The 14,494-nt window shown below is 40.6% G+C and overlaps 1 protein-coding gene across 2 annotated transcripts in view; it reads right to left on the bottom strand.

The window, feature by feature from the left end:
• Nucleotides 1–14,494, bottom strand: part of SOX5 (SRY-box transcription factor 5) — a 604,370-nt gene that overhangs the window by 521,359 nt on the left and 68,517 nt on the right. The gene's annotated exons all lie outside the window — the stretch shown is intronic.

Genomic DNA, 14,494 nt, shown 5'->3' with positions numbered 1-14,494 from the left:
TCCCTGGAACACCTCGAGTCACAATTAACATTGGATTTATGTTCTAGTCCACTAATTCATGTGCCTAGTAGAGACTTCAAGAATGACACTTAAATACTGAAAGATCTTCACCAGTCAGGCTGAAATATTTCAGCATTTTAAACCACAAACTCCCATTTACCTATTTTCCAACATGAAATATCTTGATGTCTAAGTAGGCAGTTACTGCTTCTCCTACATAATATAAAAGAAATGAAACAATACTTTCAAAAATGTATCAGCTAACAATAGAAATAAAAATTTTGCTACTACATGTGATTTTGTTATTATTACCCCCCTTTTTTTTTTTGTTTTTGGTTTTGTTTTTGGTGTGTTTTTTTGTTTGGTTTGTGATTTGGTTTTCTTTTTTTAGTGTTCTGTCACATGTGTCATTATCCTGTCCCACCCCCAATTATTTAACCATATCATAGGCATATTCCCTTTAGCACTTAATCATACACAAAAATGTTCTATTGCTTCATAAACTCCATCACAATGAACATAATCCTTTAGTTAAGTGCCAATTAATTATTTAAAACATTCATTGAGGATTAACAATCATGTAATAGATACAGTTGTATTATGTAGTTGTTAATCCCCAATAAATCTACTTGTAATAGACAGCATTTAGTAAGAGAGCTAGTCTACTTAAACTAATGTCTTATATTTAATTAGATAATTATTGCATGTTAAAAAATACATTCATTAGGTTTATAACTATGTAATAAGAGTATTTCTAATAGAGAGATTAGCAATCCTCAGAAATGAGATGTTTTTAGTAATAACTTGTATTAGCATCCAAGAGCTACTCTGCAACATGAAGGCCACTATGCTGCATCTTTCCTGCTTATACAAACACAGGCCAAGAAGGGGTTAATGCTCCCTAATACACACTTTTTTGGATTTGGTAGGGAGCCTGAAGCTCACCTACCTACAAATCTTCTATTGCCTTGAAGCACATGAGATCACACCTCTCCAGAAAGGAGTCCCACCATTCCTAACATCAGTATATGACATGGCCAAAAAGCAGTCTTAAAACCAAGACAGAGGGCTTGTTCTGAAATGGATAACTGGATCAAACAAGATAAATCTCTCTGACAACAAAGAGCTCACTAGGACTTCCAGTTCCTTGGAATAAGGCTAAATGCACATCCAGCTGTAAAGAGATGCATTTCTTGCCATTTTATTTCTCATACTTCTTTTAGTTTTGCCACCTTCTTAAAAAACAAAGAAGAAAAAGAGACAGTGAGGCATATCCTGTTGTTCTTCTGGTACCAAACCCCAGTTAGGCACAATGCCTGTTTCTGGTACTGAAGCTATGGGAGTGATCCACAGCATAAACAGCACTGAGTGGCCATTTTAGGAAATAAGTTTAAGGTCCCTCCCAGCCCAAAACATTCCATGATTCAATGATAAGGTGACCAGTAGCCTCTCAGTTGAAGCTGTGAGGGCTATCTTGTGAAACAGTAAAAATATAAACATATATCCTGCACCTCTGGAAATCTGTTCTCCCAGCTGATGGTCAGTATCATTACCTGACAAAGGTGAGGTGGAGTTTCAGGTGACCCTGATACACCCCTATAGTCAAAATCGTCTTGACTTTTTTCCCTTGCACTTCAGTGATGAGCTGATTTTAGTGAGTGCTCTCTTTGAAGAGGTGTTAGTTCTTGAACCAGAGCCAGTGTATTGCAGCTCAGCAATAGTAGACCTTGTTTTCTTATGGTGTAGGGAATACATCTGTAATTCTGTAAATCTGTGACTGCTTACACTCCCTTTTGGAACCAAAAGTGGAGAAAAAGGAAGACAGTAGTCAGACAGCATCAAAAAGCACAGATTTTGGCTACTATTTTAAGATTTGTATTGACACTGTAAGTGATCTATGTTCCTTCCTTAAAGTGATGCTACAGCAGCTCAAAGTTAACTTCAGTATGTTTTTTAAAATGTCACAAAAGTCCACTTAACTTGGAAAAAGTAATTAATTTTTAATATAAAGATGGAACTGCTCTGGATTTCAGCTCCAGGGTTATAGTCATTGGACCACTCTTTATGATGCAAGTATTAATTTTGTACACTTCATAAATGTCCTAAATTTTAAGAGTAACATTCAGTAATAAAAGACAGTAAGCATTACAGGCATCTTCTGAATTTTCAGAATAGCAAATGTTCCAACAAGATTAGCAAGAGCTCTTTCAGGATCAGTATTTTTTTTTTTTTTTAATTCTGCTGTTAGAACAAGGATGGGAAAGAAACCTTTTCTTCTTCAGAAGACAATCTTTTCCCATTTCTCATGCCTTCCCTATTTCTGCAGGGTCTGATTAAGACCTAGGTACCCCATAGTCCTGCTCAGCTCAACTCCCCAGCTCCTTTAATGATTTTTAAGATAAACTTTTAATTTGAGGATGGCAAAAACAGAGGAAAAAGTCCTATAAAGTAACTAGTGAGCAATATCTGCTTGAACAGCTGTCTGCTCAACACAGCTGTCAAGGAAAAGTGAATTTTCCACTACTACCCAAAGGGGAATCAATACCCAGTCCTGTTAGTCCTGTGCTGTAGCACAGTGCTCTGCCTGCTCAGCTGAACCAGTGACTCCACACAGACAGCAAGCAAGCAGGAAGGAGGGAAGGAATAAGGAATGGGGGAATAAATAACAGGGCTGCCTGAATGTGGGCTGTGCTCACACCTGCTGCCCCAGCATCCACCACAAGGGAGATGGAAAAAGCACAGTTACCCCTTGGGACAAGGTCAGAGCTGCACACCAGGGAGGGAAGAAGCTGCTTTAGTCTCTCCTGGCTTGCAGTAACACAAGCTCTCTCTCACTCTGCCTTCCCTCCCAATAATTTATCTAGAGTTTGTCCAGTGAGGAGGCCTTCACCGTTTAAAAGTTTGACTACACAGAGGGGAAAATACTTAAACTCCATGGTACTGGGGCAAGAAGAGAAGAGAGAAGAGAGAAGAGAGGAGAGAGAAGAGAGAAGAAAGAAGAGAGAAGAGAGAAGAAAGAAGAGAGAAGAGAGAAGAGAGAACAGATTGCAATCCTGGGACACTGCTGGAATAAACAAAGTGACCCTATGGTTACAGCAGAGCAAAAGAAGGAAGACTCCAACATTCTGACTCCACAGACCCCTGCTCTGGGCACAGCTTCCCCATGGAGCATGGACCATAGGCACTTATTCCTGCACAGAGCCAGTCCCCAGAGCCCAGGAGAGAACTGGTTGTGGACACTCCTGTTTGTACCTCATGGAGCAGCCAGAGCACAGTCTGCTCTTCCAGCAGCAGCATCACAGCACCTCGCAGCTGCAGCGCCAGCCTCTCCACAGAACGTGTATCAGAGGTCTGGTGGCACAGGGGCTCGGGCTGGGCCCCTGCCTCTGCCCAGCAACATCCCCACTTTCACACCAAAACCAAGGAGCTACTTTGAGATGAGAGCACAAGGACAGGGAGCACTTGCCAGTTTCAGCTTTTTGAGTGACTGGTAATTACAGCTGGGGGTCCATCATCTCACGCCACCCAGAGCAGGAAAATGGGTCAGATGTAACGGGTTTGGTTAAGTATCTAAACTGAAAAGGTACTATTTTCTTTTAAATTATATAGTCTTTACTGGCAGTAAGGTTACTGGTGCAAGGCTTTCTAGCTTTAAAACGTAACAGGGACATGCCCTCTGAGGGTCAGGCTTTCATTTGCCAATGTTAATTCTCAGCTGCCTGTTATTCGTCCTTCATTGTAGCCTCTGTCTTAGTTGGGCACGCTCCTGATTCCCTGCTATATCCAGACGGTCCATGTAAATAGTGTTTATGTTAAGGAAGTCATGTTCTGTGTGACTGGAGCACATAGAAACTGATGTTGTTGTCACTTTAGATTAAGCTCTCATTTTAGCAAAGGAGGCAATTGGAGCAGGCAGCTGAGTGGCCGAATGAAATATTCAGCTCATTTCGCTTAAAGCTGCCCCCATCTCCATTGTTCAGGCTGGCAGGGCTGATTAACCCTTGCTGGTGCTGTCACAACAATGCTCACTCTGTCTCGAGACCCAAACACTCAGGCAGGTTTCAAAGGTCACCAAGGTGATATTTGTCAGGGCTTTTTCCTCACAATTAATGAACTTTAAGGAAAAGGCAAATTAACACTTCAGGCTTGCACCACTTTGTAGAGAAGAGAAATGAAACAGTGCTTAGCAATGGTAGAAGGATGCTCTGCATGCTCAAGGCAAGCAGGAACACTGCTGCCCTTAACCACAGATTGGCACCTGACACCTGCAAACATCCTGCTAACCTTGAGCTAATCCCAAGCACTTAATGAGCTCTTCCTCATGCAGAATTACATACTTGGGTTTGTTTTTTTTGCAGAAACTGTTGACAGTAAATAATATGCCATAATAAACCTAAGATCTAGGCAAGAGAAAGCCGTGGCCAGCACTGCTGTGAGTGTTCAGCTGTGGCCCACGTGTGCAGACTGTCTGTGTCTGTCTGGAGCACAGCAGCCCAAGGCTTCCAGCACTGCTGCCATGGGGCTGCTTGCCTACAGCCATCCCAAAACCTCCTTGGGAAATGCCTTGGCCACAGCATTACCACTGCACTGAACCGAGCACAGCCTTCCCTCCCAGGGAACGATTTAAGGAGTTTGCCAGGATGCAATGGTTGCTACAGGAGAAGCAGCAAATGCTCAAATATGCGATGGCTGATGTCACAGAACCAGAAAAGAGAATTATTAAATGGTCTCCCTTTGGCTTGACTTGTTGCAAAGGTTCTATTTATGGAATGGCCTAATGCTGTTTCATGACAGGCGCTTTCAAACCTAGTTCTGCCTGTGCCAGCATCAAGTGCTCTGTCACTTACTGCCTTGTGCTGAAGGGCCTGATGCTTCAGGGAGCTCAGCAGTACCTGATCACAGCACAGGGCTTGGGCTCCTCAGCTCAAGACAGAATTAGAAACAAGACACAGAATATTCTTGGCAAATGTGTTAGTAACAGCCCCAAATACTGTAAGGTAATGCCATAATAAACTGCAATATCCAGGGTAATAGCATTTTATTTTTAATGTGAGGTCCGGTATTTTAAGACAACAGCTCAAATACAGGAGACAAATCTTATAATCTCACTGACAAGTACTGGACCAATTTTTCCATTTCATCTGTATTTTGCACTAAATTGCCAAAAAAAGAGTGCATCTATTAAAAATATCAGTAGTTATACAAACTACAGTCATACTGACAGCAGGCAATCACAAAAGTAACTCTATTGTGGAGCAGCTGAAATCATAACTCCCCACCCCCCCAAGACACTGAACTGTACATATATACTTGTCTCTCTCTAGTGCTAAGGCATTTCTGTAGGATACAACAGAATTGGGTACCACTGATAAATGGATAAACCTCGTAAAATAATACTTATACTACCTAAATTACTAATTTTCAATAGCCTTGCAGCTACATTTTACTGTGACATTTTACAGCATAGTTCATATGAGAATATTCTGTAAGAGCACTCACACTAATACTCTCTACTTGCATATATAGTATAATATTCCACCTTTGCTGTAATGATTTCTACAGTGTCAAAATCTCATCAATTGCATGTTTGCCTTACTGGTTATCTAGATAAATATGCAACTGTCTATTAATAACTTGTGAATGAAGATAATAGTAAGCTAACAGGAGAATATAAACATTAAACATGGTATCTTATGTGTAATTATTGTGCACACAGTTTAACTACTAGCACTTTTTTTTTTTTTAACATTTGGTACACTGGAGAGTATATTACCTTAATTCTGATACTCTATCTGCTCAAAATTTAGGGTTCAACTCAAAAAGATCCTTCAATGCTGTTCAAATACGTATCCTAATACCTTCAAATAAAACATACATCTGTCGTAGTGAAACAAAGAAATGCTACATGTTATAATGAGACCTATTTCTTCAAAAACTAACCTCCTAAACCTCACAAGCAATGAATGAAAATGCCTGTTAGTAATCCCTTTTGATACTTTCCTGAACAAGAAGTCACACAAGAAGTACACAGACATAGCTAAACTCCTATAATCAGTCTAAATATGAGTGGCTGTAAAACCAAGTTTATATTATTCATGGACATATTTTAGACCTATGCACTGGGAACAGTGAAGTGCTTGACATCTGGAGTTAGACAGTGGTGAATTGTAGCATGCACACATCACTCTCATCTGCATAAATATCTATTTTCAGAATCACCAAGGCTCAAACACCCCAGCTTTCCACTAATTTAAAAGCATCATTCATTTGAAATGTTAGGATAAAGCCCAAAAGGTAGCTTACCCACCAAAACTCAGCTTTGACAGTATTGTGGTTTCGTATTTCCCCCTCTCACCACATTTTAATAAAAAACCCAAACAGCCCATACATAAGAAACCCCCCCCACAAAAACACACCCTGCTACCCTGACACCTGACATCTCCCTGTCTCAGGAGGGCAAGAATGGAGATGGATGGCCTCGACAGAGGGGAGGAAATAAAATGCAAAACATCAAAGGTCCTGCAGAAAACACCAGTAATTCCAGAGGCAGAGCTGTCCTCTGCACGAGTCAGCCAGCATTCCAGCCCCAGCATTCCAGCATGGTGCTGTGGGCAGCCAGAGGTGTTGTTTCGGCAGGAGAGTCCCAGGGGTCCAGAGGGCCACGGTCATTAAAACCGCAGCACCTTTTGAAGGAATCGAGTTATTAACCTCCGTGACCCCAGACAAATTTAAACCTGACTAACTGCAGATTTCTCTGAGGAATCAAGGCACGTGTTTGTAAATTGCTTGGATATTCAGCATGATGAAAGATGTTACATAAATGACAGTTATTAATATAATAGTGCCAAATGGGTCAGGAGGAAGATTTCAGTACTGATTTAGGCTGTTGTTTCTAGCCAACATCAAATATTGCTCAAGTTTGGATACCGATGTCTTAAAAGAATGAAGTCACCTCTTTAAAACTACAAATCCATTTGAAATTATAAGTTGCTTCTCTAGTTTGAAGAAAATCTTGGAATAAACTCTACAAAGAAACAGTTCAAACCGAAATGGTAATAATTCCGTATCTTTGATATAGTCTACAATTAAAGATTTGAGTTTGGACTGTAATATTTTCATCTACTGATTACCACCAAAGAAATCCCCCAGCAATATTCATAAAGCAAATCTTCCCAAAGCAAAGAGAAAAAGGGCATGGTATCCCCATTGCCCAGGAAGACGTAAAGATACAAATTAAACACCTTCCTGAGAGAAAACAAATAAATAAAAGCAACCTGAAACATCCACCTCAAACAAAGTTTCCCACTTCAACCCAACTGGAGACCTTTTGTCCATACAGAGCATTCCACTGGCATGGATGGAGGTGCAGAAGGGTAATTTCAACATCCAAATTCACTAAAGACCCTGTCCCTGGTGTTACTGGCTTCATTAGGGCTGTTGTATGGCCAGGTTCAACAACCAGATGTTAACAGAAGTATGTGAACATACACATTCCCCTGCAATGCCAAGCACCCAGCAATCATTCACAGGTCAGGGACAGGCAGCACTTTCCCAACCCTGCTCCGAAAGGGACCGTAACCATCAAGCAACGGCACCACTTCACAAAAACAAAGTGGACTTGCTCCCAGATTTGAAGTCTAAGAAGATACTAAAAGTAAAGACCATGTAATTACCCAAATGGCAATTTGCAAAAGCAGAAACTGCCAGAGCCAGTGCCTCCCAATTCAGAGTCAGAGGCCTTGACAACTGGGGTCACAAGCCTAACCAAAATTAAATTGGAGACCAAAATGTGACTCTTGGGCCTTCAACAGGGGAAAACTGGAAGCTGGTCCAAGGTAAAGATCTGGCTCTTTGTGGATACAGGGAGTTTTCCATAGTTTGTGAGGAATAAGGCAGTAACTGGTTATACACACAAAGAGAGTGTGTCTGTTCAGCATTTCTCATGGAATGGTTATCCAAAAAAACCAGCAGTCTGGTTACGACTGACTTTTTTGGTGGAAAATGGGGTAAGGAAGAAGATGTCAAAAGTCAAATACAGCTCATCAAATTACAAACATTAACTCCTAAAAGACTGTAGTATTTTTAATGTAAAATGAACTCCCAGGAGATTATGTTACTGTTAATGCTATTAACCCCTTCAAGAGGTTCCCCACAAGGTAAAAAAAGAAGAAAAAGCCCCACAAAGATCTCACATAGCTATGTTCAAATCTGAGATGATTCATAGGGACACTTGAGAAGAACCTGCACTTAGCATCCTTCCTGTCACAGGAACATGATCAGGGGTGTTTTCTGCTAATTGTATTTCTATCAAACCATGCAAGAAAGAAAGAGGCACTTCAGAGAGATTGTTCAGGGCAGCTTCATCAATTTTCTAGGTCAATAAAAAAAACCTTAGCCCCCAGAAGTCATCCAAGATACTAAAGAGCAGTTCCAGAATTTTGTGACTATACTTTCACCCCCAAAGCTGTATATCAGGATATATGGAAGGCCATGGAATCCAGATTTACAGAACATTTAGTAAAGCTTCAGAAACTTTTTGGTATAACCAGGCCTATGACAGAGTAAGCCTGGTCAATTTATGGGTTTTGGTGGAAACGATGCAAATGTGGTGTTGGTTTCAGCTGAGTTTCATTCTAGGGTTTGTGTTTTATTCAAAGCCTGAACTCTATGGGAAGCTAAAGGGACATGAAACCATGCAACATGAAACTGAAATAAGATTTGCATGAACTCTGAAAAGACAATTTCATGAAAAGGGGAAAAGGGCAAAAGCCCCAATCAGCAAATAGGCCTGGGGCTTCAAATTCACCACACATATGGTGCTAATTCCACTCTTCACTATTGTTATCTCTGAGAAGTCATTCCTCATACTTCACTGAGAGAATTCAAGGTGAAGAGAAATTACTTGCGTTCGTGAAGGTTTCCAGATTTTTAGCTGGGAGGACATGGCTCCATATCATCCATTTTCTGTCAAGAGTTAGGATTAAAATAACAGCATTTTATTTATTCAAGTTTAAACTTATAAACATTTCTACCTCACATCCATCTTTCTTTTGAGATACACCCAGTAACATCATCCCTGACTATAAGTGAAAACAATGCATCACGAATCTATAATAACCTCTTCATTTGGTTTGCAATATGGATTTTTGTCTGGTTAAATGTCTCAATTACTCCCACTTACAGGTTATCCACACATGGACTGAGAGCTGAACCCATTTGAGAATTAGCTTTTAACAGCTGACCTGATGCCTCAGCAAGTGTTTTGCAGTCTCCTGGGAAAAAGCACATTCATGAGCAAGCCTGGAATCACAAACCTTATCCCAAGAAAGACAAAGCACGTTACTGCTTGTCACACATAGAATTCAACTACCCTACTGCTACAATGCTGCTCAGTGGCCAAATGACAGAACAGCATTAAATATTATTTGCAGAGAGAGCCATCTGCCTGCCACCACACAGGAGGGTGAAATCACCTACCAGCAAGTGAGAATGGAAAGAGATGGCAGAGTTTCATATGAGAAATATAAAGGGAAAGACAAAAGCCAGTAAAACCAGCAAAAAGTCAAACAAAAATTAACTATTTAGAGCTTAGCATCTGAGCTTGCTATTGGATCTATTAACAGTATATCCCAAATAATTACAGGGTTTCCCACTACCCTCACACTAACTGCTACTGCATTTTTATAAATTGCTATGTTACATAAAACACTGTGTATTTTTAATGTCCCTCTAGTATCTGAGAAATTATATGCATTATAGTTCTGTATTTTCACATCATTGAGGAATGATGGCTTCAATTCACCACCTCTGTGCTGATGACTCCCACATCTCACTTCCATCCAATCTTGTTCTATCTAAACACATATTTCAGCCATTTTTGCTTCAACTTGCAACTCTTAAAATCTTTTTCTCTGTCTGCTACTGAAGACTCAACAGCAGTGACTTCAGATATGCTGATGGGACAGAACTTTTACTGGTTTTATATTTGCCTTTAAAAAGAAAAAGAATATAAAATATCTGATGGGTATCTACAGTTAAAGTCAAAAGCATTAGAAAAGATCAGATTGCATCTAGGCTCAGTATGTAAACTACTCAGTAAATGATTTTTTAAAAACTCATCATTACGGGTTTTAACAGATAAAAACAATGAACCACCACTATTTCCATCTGGCTGGTAAAACTATGTACCAACAAGTTCAGCTCATTAGAGACCATGACCACATTTACACCTCCTACCTAGCAGTGGCTATCATAGACTCTGTAACAGCTTTAAGACACCAACAGTAAAATAAACCCAGAGAAACAGCAATGAATTTAAGTGTCTACACAGGTCCTGCTGCTATCCACGCTCCCCTCCAAGCCCTCAGTGCACACCCATGGAAGAGCCCACTGTGCCAGAGCCAAATTTGAAGTGCTCCCTTCAACTCAGTTATCGGCCTTTAGCTAAATCAGTAATTATAACTGCAGCCCTCGATGCTCTGATTTCCCCCAGACTTGTGAGGCAGCCACACTGAGCCAGACAGTGGTGTTTTGGCAAAGGACCCTTGGAAGAGGTGCAGTTAAAAGAGGTGAAGGTACAGCCAGCTGGTGAGGCACGTGAAGCTTGAGGAACCTGGAAATCACAATGGGTGGGTTTCATTTCTCCTATTGCTCTGATCTGCCCCCAGCATGGAAAATCATGGTCCTTGTCACTCGATCAAAGGCCAATGCAACCTTGGTGTAGCAGTTCATATTTCATCAATTCATTAATGCCACTGTGGGATCCCCATCATTCTATCAGGTGTGCTGATGCTCCAAGGATGTACCATGCAGGCCATGCCAGAGACAGGAGATGCTCCTGCTTAGCTAGAAACCCCACAGGTTTTCCACACTGTGGGATATAGCAGCAGTACTACCCAAAACAGGGTAAGTAGCTGCTCAAACTTCAGTTCCTACCTGAGGAATGCTTATGTTGTTCCCTCATCAATTCTACCATGCACAGCTTGCTAAGGAGTTCACCCTGTTCTCAACCTGGAACTGTGAGGGAAGAACAGACTCAATAAAGGCTCAGAGCTTTTGTTCAAATGGGTGTAGAGAGAGAATTTAAGCTTCACACATCCTATCTAAGCGGTCCAAAAAGAGAGAAAGAAATCTAAAACTCTGGACTTGCACACAATTTTTCCAGCTCTCCCGTCTGTTACACAGACTAGACATTTTGCAGATTTCTTGGAGAACTTCCTGGCAACCACAAGCAATCACCAGGGCAGGATGCATATGTGTTAAACTGAAATCTTAAACAAAATCATCTTTTTGAGCTTCAAACATTTTTTTTAATTTTTTTTTATTTTTTTTTTTTTTAACTGTGAGTTCTGGAAAATGGCTTATTATTATTTTATTTCACTGCAGCTAGTTCAGCCATTCCACCTCCACCACGGAAACAAGAGGGCTGCAAAGGCTTAGGGGTCACCAGTGGTGTTTTACACAGCCCTTCTAGGAAGAAATTATACTGATCTTTTTTCCTGGACATCTTATTTCTATTATGGTGATTTTTCTTTAACTCTATGCCATTGTGGTTCAGATCCCAATGAAGATTACAACTCATTTTTTCAGGCACACCCACCTAAAGAGACAAACTCTTCCTGATTATTAAATCAAACAACCTGGGGTCCACAAGGTCAACAGCTCAGTTTGTTCCAGAGCTGTTAATCAAGCAAGAATTAATACACTAAGCATAGGGGAAATTGTCAGGAGTCAATAAAAGGACTTCACCTCTTTGTGAATCCCTGCCAGGTTATCAGCTTTCTCTTGGATGGAAAGTAGGTACCATGAAACAAAGTGTGACCCCACATCACTGGTAATGTGTAGTTCATTGTTTTTGTGTTCAAGGACATTGTGGAAGTTCACTGCTTTCACCAAGCTTTCTCCTTAACACACCATCCACTGCCAGGAGCAATGGGGGCATGAGGAATGGATTGGGAATAACTTGTATATAACATAAATGCCCTCCCCTGTCTCAGGCAGCACCTCACAACTGCTGAATGAAAATAATTCACAGTGTTGAAAAATCCAGGGCATTATCAAAATGCATTTTGCAAAATTACCCAGCATCATTAATAAACTTGTTATTAATTCATGAAACAAATCACCTTAAAAGCCCTGGTGAATTGATAGGTTTTAACCAATAAATGTGTTCTTATGTGCTGTTCTTCACCCCATTATATAAGCAGGTAAACAGTGAGAGAATATCCTTTCCTTTAACTACACCTAGGGTTGGTGAATTGGATATGCTTATATCCCTAAAGAAAATGAGTATAGATTAAGCTGCTTGCAGAGACATGGAGAAAGCTGCTGCCTGTGATGGGATAAGACTTCAAGAGATAATTCTGTGCCCACTCTGGTTCTCTGTAGTTCTCCACTTGTCTTGGGAGTTGTACATTTAAAAACAAATAAAAGGGGGCAAAAAAGATCTGAAAGCATCTTGGTTGCTTGGTTAAAACCAAGTGTAATCAGAACCAGCCCTCAGTACAGAGTTGGAAGAGCAGTGAACCAAAAAGGGAGAAAGTGAGAGTCACCCTGTAATCACCAGAAGAAAAAGACCAAAGCAGGAGCACCTTTTGTCCCACAAAGAAAATTTCTACAAATACATGTGTTACAAAGAACTCACCCTCAAATGAGGAAATTCCCATTGGCAGCCCAGTCTTAAATATTACCTCTAAAAATCAAGAACAGAGCAAAATGCCATTAGGCTTCTGGTGGATCCCATAAAAGCTACCAAGGTCTCAAACAAAAAGTACAAATGCTGAGCTCTCCTCAATTCCTCTTCAAGCCCAGTAACTGGCCAGTAAGTAAACTTGAATAATCAGGAAATCTGCAATGGGCTGCTCAGTAATTCTTTGCTAAAGGGAAAGAAAAAAATAAAATAATTTATGTGTGTTCTCTGCGATCCTGCTGTAAAAATCTCAGGCAAAATACACAAATCATTATTTTATTTAAAAGAAAGAGGGAACAGAAAGGTAATAATAATAGTTATTTGATCTAATTATTCCTAAAGGAATCCATAAGAGACTAGAAAATGTTTAAAAACCACCAGTCCTGATCTGCTACCTGGGGAGAATAAAAAACATCCTAGAAGGAAACACAGGTGAAAAAAATAATGAAATTAGCATCTCCAAATTGTTTAAAAAAGGATCTTCAGCCTAAAGAGAATCGACAGCATAGCTTTAAGGACAGATAAATGGCTGCCTCAAGGATCTGTCTTACCTCCTCCTTTTTTTTAAGTAATACCTTAATTTGCATAGTAATAACCCAATTATTGTAAGATTAAGTGACAGAAATCTCATTATTACCGTTCCTACAAAACAGTCGATATTCCATTCAGTACCTTTTAATGTTACACACCTTAAAACATAATTATTCCAATATATGCTCATTCATCTTTAATGCAATTTCTTTAATAATAATAAAAAAGACTCTTCTGTAATTGTTAGGGTTTTTTGGTTGAATATATTATTGTTAAAATACGATTTTCCTCCTTCAGGCTGCTATAGAAACAAGCAAAGCCAACCAACTGCTTAGGGGCACGATCCCTCCCCTTTTCCCAAGAGGGAGTCCACCAAGAGGCCTAAAGCACATATGTTAAAATATGTTGCAACAACTCTCTCTCTCTCCATCTCCCCACTCCCTGCTTCTTCCCACGCTGAGAGCTGGTCATAAGACAAGCTTGCAAACAAAAATCAAATATATAGCAGCACCAGGCTTCTGAGAGTTATTTGTGTTCAGGGATTGCTGCTATGGGGAGAGGGGGAAGGGTTGTGGGTCTGGGGCTGTGGGAGGAGGAATCAGAGGCACGGGGCTCACCTGCCACAGGCATTCTCAGTCCCAATTACAGAGATAATAAATGGGATAAGTGGTCAGTTACCAGATTAACAGCAGAAAGGAAATGGGGGAAGGAGATAGGGCTGGCTCCATCAGAAGGACACAGCCCCACACATGTTCTGCTTCAAAAACATGTCACGAGCAGTTAGAAGAGGAGAAATAGCAGCCACCACCCTGCCAGTCCCATCTAGCTCAAGGTAAGGCTGGGGAGCCTTTCACAGGCAAATAAATCTTTCACACTGCTTCTTCAAATCCTAGATAGGCTGGAACCAGCTGAGGGTTGGTAGCACTGGGTGTCTGTCAGGAGCCTCTACAAATCCAGTCACTGCTCCAAGTCCAGTGCCTTCCACAGTCACTTCCAGGGGCTGGGAAGAAAAGGATTGTAAACAGCCACTCCTTTATAGACAGTCACCCTCCCAATATACCCAGAGCAGCCCTCCAGGAAAAGTTGGTGGGAGACATTCTTCGTAAAAACACACAAATTCAGCTCGCCTGGCGCTCACTCCATCGCTTATCCCACCAGCACTAAAAGCAGCACATACAAGATGCAATTTCACAGAGTTATTTACTGTTTAATTTTTGTGAAAGCCTTCTGTCAAAATGGCATCAAGGAGAAGTAATTTGGCTAAGTTCCAATTCT

Source organism: Pseudopodoces humilis, chromosome 5 (genome assembly GCF_049639895.1).
Source record: "Pseudopodoces humilis isolate 2021_Gansu_Grassland_sample_001 chromosome 5, ASM4963989v1, whole genome shotgun sequence".
In the NCBI taxonomy this organism is placed as follows: Eukaryota; Metazoa; Chordata; class Aves; order Passeriformes; family Paridae; genus Pseudopodoces; species Pseudopodoces humilis.
The sequence above is the reverse complement of the archived record's forward strand: the minus strand, read 5'-3'. Positions and strand labels throughout refer to the sequence as shown.